We start from the raw sequence: 6,000 nt of genomic DNA, 5'->3' as shown, positions 1-6,000 counted from the left end.
AGTTTTCATATCACAAGCCACTATTTTGCCGTGTTATTTCATAAAATGCCTCGACCATAGCTCGACGCTAGTTCGAACAAGAATGATGACGTCACATTCTCAAGATTCACGGGAAGCCATACGCGAGCCCAGTTGGCTCCAATGGAACCGGTATGGGGAGTGGGGAATAATACGCTTTTAATCACTTAGGGCAGGTCTACTAATATTCATATGTCTATGGCTAAGAGAGATTTATGTCCGTCAAGTTGCTCCCTGGTAGGGGCCTTGGCAAGATAAGCCTAGTCCATAGGGCCATAGGCACCGATTATCAGTATTTTGTGTAATGGTATTATTTGCCGGGGAGAAACTTGACCGAAATAAATATCTCTACTCATAGAGGTCATATAGGATAGAGATGGGATAGAGATTGACTTGATATACGGGGCCCAGCCAGATATACATTAGTTTATGAAAACACTGGAAATCCTCTTACCAATACATAATCTTTCATTCAGGTTCATGTTTCAGACAATCTACGTTTCTTCGCAGCGTCACAGATATCCACTGAATATGATTACACAAAATTCCCTAGAATTCTTCCTTTTCCAAAAAAAACTTCCAAACCAAACCTCCTCAGATCTGGGGGAATTATCCCCAAACATACCATATTTTCACATCCCGGGAGAGGTCTGAGAATTTCAGTAAAAAATTAGTGTCTAGAAAATTTCGGACACAAACTTTTACCATTTGTAGTAATAGTCATTAGTCCAGTCAGTGGGGGATAAAAAAGGGCTCCACCTTGCAAAAGGTTAGGTAGTAGCGATTTTCACATATGTTGTTAAGATTGGGACTCTAAAGAAAAAAAAAAGTTTTCGACCTTGGGGGGGTCGAGCTCGACCCGCCATCTTGGATTGAAGGTGCCAAAATTTGTTTTTTTCAAAATAATTATGAAGTGGTTGATTTTACAACCAAATCGATAAAGAAAAACTTAAAGACAACTAAATTACCTGCATTTTTTTTAAAAAGTTTTTTTTGTAAGTCTAATAGGTAACGAGTTACAGTGGTTGAAAGAAGAAAATTTTGACAAAAAATTGTTAAACTCCAGTTTTCTTGATAAATTTTGTACGAACATATTACACAATATCATTTTAACGTATTTCTACGTTACAATATACTTATATAGCATCATCCGTGTGCTCGATGACGTTGATTTGTTATAGTGGGATCCTAGTCTACAGCTGACTTGGCAACACTGATTGAGTCCTGGTTACAGGACGTTGCCTGGATGCTCATGTCTGCAGATGTTCTTTTCGATGAAACAATGCCAGTTCAAGTTTCACAAGAACAATTTTTAGCCAGTGAAAATAACAAAGTCCGTCTGATTTCGATGCTTACGAAGCAATTTATACAGGATGATTTTACAGTTAAGCAGGCTGAAGAAGATGCTGATGAGTTGATTGTCAATACTGCGATTTCCTTGTGTTCATCATATGACGCTGTTTTCATTATTTGCAAAGACGTTGATCTCCTAGTTCTGCTGACAGCATTAGCACCACCCAAAAGTAGTATATATCTTCGCAAACCCGGGAGAGGCAAAACTTTTGAAAGACTGTATTCCGCGAATAGTGTGAAATACAAAGAGGCGGCTGAGAATATTCTGTTTCTTCATGCCTTTAGCGGCTGCGATACAACATCGTCCTTCTTCAACTAATGAAAAACAAAATTTCGTTCGCTTGTGCAAAACGACACAAGACTCAATGCCATGATAGGAATCTTCAAACAACATGATGCAACACCAGAAGACATAGCAGTTGCAGGAACACGCTTTCTTGTTGCTTTGTACGGGGGTGACATGGATAAGGAAACCTTGGAAGAAGTCCGCCACAAACGTTTCGCAAAGTCGACAACAAAAAGCAAATTCAATCTTGCCTCTTTGCCACCAACGAACGACGCTGCACGGTACCATGCATGTAGAACGTACCATCAAGTCCAAAAATGGTATGGAATCCAAAAAAATCCAGAAAACTGGGGATGGAAACGTGACACCAACGGGCTTGTTCCAATAAGAATGACAAAGAAACCAGCACCCGAGACTTTATTAAAATTTGTTTCATGCAATTGTAAAAAAGGATGCGGCGTTGCATGTAGCTGCAGGAAAGCTGGATTGAAGTGTTCTATTGTGGGAGCTGTAATGGTCAAACATGCCGAAATTCGCCAGAGGTTCACATCGATGTCGAGGACGAAGAAGAAGAGATTTTGTCAATGGAAGCCCAGAAACTCAGTATCACACCCAATGAGTTAGATGATGACATTGATGACGAAGACTGTTATTTATAGTAACATAATTCATAGTAATGTAACATAATTTTGAAATCTACCATCGCTGGTATATCTGTGGAGTAGACCTACTGGGGATACCATAATAAAAAAAATGCACCATGTTCTCTACCTCATAGTGGTGTGGAAAAGAGTTAACAAAATTATTATAATTATGTAATGAATAACCCGAAAAAATTACAAAGTTGGGAATTTCATCATTTTTTAGAAAAATATTCACATTTCCGCCACTGTAACTCGTTACCTATTAGACTTACAAAAAAACTCTCTACAAAAAATGTAGGTAATTTAGTTGTCTTTAAGTTTGCCTCCAACAATTTGGTTGTAAAAACGACCATTTCAAAATTATTTTGAAAAAAACAAATTTTGGCACCTTCAATCCAAGATGGCGGGACGAGCTCGACCCTCCCAAGGTCGAAAACTTTTTTTTTTCCTTAGAGTCCCAATCTTAACAACATATATCAAAATCGCTACTACCTAACCTTTTGCAAGGTAAAACTCCCCACTGACTGGACTTACTTATATGTAGGGAAATTTCCGTAAACATCGCACCGCTGGCTGGAGGAAACATATCACGGATGGCCAACTTTTTCAGCAGCCGGGATTTTAGAAATGAGATTTCCTACCGGACCGTACTAGCTCATATTGATACTTGGAATAACTGCTACAAGCATGAATAAATACCTAGTCCAAATATCTGTTCCCTAGTTTTCGCACTTGTACTTAATTTTTCAAGTAATAGTGTGCCGAAAGGAATTATTCTTGAAGATGAATTGAATAGTGTCGAAAAATTCGCCACACCTTTTTCATGTCCTCTGGTGCATTTGCTTTGCGGATAATCCGTATTTCAGTTGGAGAACACTCTTCTAAGCGTCTCGATATCAATGTACTGAGATATTTCCATATACGAACTACAAAGGTTGGAATGTTTTTTTTGGTTTTATGTACCTAGAGGTGAGGCGTATTTATCGTACCCAGTAAAAGTACCGGGTATTTCCATGCGATACTTTGTACTTGTGACAGATCTCTAAAATACCTGGTTCCAAAATACTAATGAGTATTTTATACCGGGACTAAATATTTTTAATAGGTACTTTTACCAGGTATTTTTGATAGGTATTTTTGACAAGTATTTTTAATAGGTATTTTTAGTAGGTATTTTTGATGGGTATTTTCAGTAGGTATTTTTGATAGGTATTTTCGATGAGTATTTTTGTCGGGTATTTTTTTTGTAGTAGGTATTTTTGACGGGCATATTCGACTGGTATTTGATCAGATATTTAGCGACGGGAAAAATGTGGGGATTTTTTTCGAAATGGAATTTCGTAGCTACTTCGTGGGGAGTATTCTTTTTGAAATTTTGTTGTGAGGAATAATGTTTTTCACAAATTCTGTAACAACCCCCCCCCCTGTATTTGAATAAAATCGACGTGAAGATTTTCTTACATTTGAATAGAACTCGGGAATCTGAATAATTGTTCAGTTTTTCCGAAACAACTCGCCCTAAGGACGGGTTGTTTCGGAGAATTTGAACAATTCATCAAATTTCAACGTTCATTTTCAGGTTCTGTGAAAGTCCTATTCAAGTTACTCATAGGACCCACCTCTAATGTACACTAAGGACGGGTTGTTTCGGAGAATTTGAACAATTCATCAAATTTCAACGTTCATTTTCAAGTTCTTTGAAAGATTTTTTCAAGTTCTGTTTTTATTTCAGTTTTGTCAAGCAACTAGCCTACAATGATATAATAACAGAACTTGAATAGGACTTTCACAGAACCTGAAAATGAACGTTGAAATTTGATGAATTGTTCAAATTCTCCGAAACAACCCGTCCTTAGGGCGAGTTGTTTCGGAAAAACTGAACAATTATTCAGATTCCCGAGTTCTATTCAAATGTAAGAAAATCTTCACGTCGATTTTATTCAAATACAAATTGGGTTGTTTCAACTCCGAAAAAGCTTCCGTTATATTTGAATAATCCGTTCCAGTGTTCCCCGCCGAATCGGGCAATTATTGCAGAGAATATTTTTTTTGCGAGACAGGAATTATTTTTACGCTGGCAACACCTCGTATTTTTATCAATCTGTCAAACTTTTTCCCGCCGTCGCGTTGTTGGACTGCCTGTATTTTGTGATTGTTTATTATCTCAATTGTTGAAAACTTAAAATGGATCCAAACTTACTGTAAGTATTGTAAATTAAACCCTTTTTCCATAATAAATATGAACTTTATGAATAAATAATACACATGTTTGTAACCGTATAGGTACGTGAGTAAGCATTTTGTTTTCCTAAATCCCAATGTAAAGCTTGATAATATTATGTACAGTTTCGTCTTCTAAACAACATAAACGATCATAATGAAAACATTTGCGATACCTTTATATAATTATCGCTTGTAATATTACCCGGTGTTTCTGTGGAATGAGACAGGTGGAACTCTCTAAAAGCATCGCGTTTTATCCCTTCTGGATTGTTCCGCCATAGAATTATGAATTATGGCGGCAAATTTTTTGTTTTTTTTATATATTTTTTATAAAAATAAACAAAATATTATAAATAACGTTCAAAAAAATATCCGTGAGGAATATTATAAATAACGTTCAAAAAAATATCCGTAAGAAACGTGAAGATGGATTTGTGTATTTTGACCTATTAAATATAATATTTCAAGTGCATATTTAATTTTATATCAGCAATTCCTTGTACGATCTTGTTACTTATAAATATGAAATGTGTTTTCAGGAAACAATGTAATGTTGGTGAGGAAGTATAGCCATATTCTCACCAATAAAAAGACCGACGCAGTCATCTTCAAACAACGAGAGGCGACATGGCTTACTCTTATATCCGATTTCAATGGCGATGGATTCTGTCAAACAGCTCCGAGCTCGGTTTGAAAATATGAAGCGTCGGGCAAGGCATGTTGGAATATATTTCTTAATTGGTATTAATCTTAACGCCATAATGCTGTTAAATGAACTGTTATATTTAGTAATTGGTTGCCCTGATGCTTTGTTTAATTCATGCAGGTATATATGTTTATTAATTGACTTTTAATAATGCTTCAAGGACGGTAGCAGAGAAATTCAGGAGAGGACTGGCGGTGGACACAAATTTTATGCGGAGCATAGTGGCTACTTCGATTGACGGACTCCAGCGTGTTTGACGATGACATCAGCACTTTGGTGCTGCAGGAGCTAGCTGGTGGTGGAAGAAGGTGGGAGTTTGGTTAGCGCCACAGCTGAGGTTTATTATGGTGTTGACTGCAGTTTACTAACTACTACTACAATGTTTCCTAGTTTTATATTAGTTCTTCATTTAAGATAATCTGGTTAATTAATGCATTTTCACATTATTTTAAGCTTCCAACTCCTACCCCTTTGACAGCAGCGCCCCAGAACCAACGATCTAAAAACCTATTTCCTCTCCTTTTAAATGTAAGCGAATTTGTCGAATGATTTTATATAAGATGTTAGTATAGTGTAGTGTAAAGCAATTATTTTACATTATCGTTGCTTTATTTAAGAAATTAATCTGATTAATTAATGTATTCTTATGTTATTAATGCATCCAAATCCAACCGTTTTGATAGCAGCGCCCCAGAAACCTCAATCCTAAGAGCAATTTCATCTCCTTTAAATGTAAACGAATTTGTTGACTGACTTAATACAAGTTTTCA

The sequence above is a fragment of the Hesperophylax consimilis genome, chromosome 7 (genome assembly GCF_061612785.1).
Source record: "Hesperophylax consimilis isolate HC1 chromosome 7, BYU_Hcon_1.0, whole genome shotgun sequence".
Lineage (NCBI taxonomy): Eukaryota > Metazoa > Arthropoda > Insecta > Trichoptera > Limnephilidae > Hesperophylax > Hesperophylax consimilis.
The sequence above is the reverse complement of the archived record's forward strand: the minus strand, read 5'-3'. Positions refer to the sequence as shown.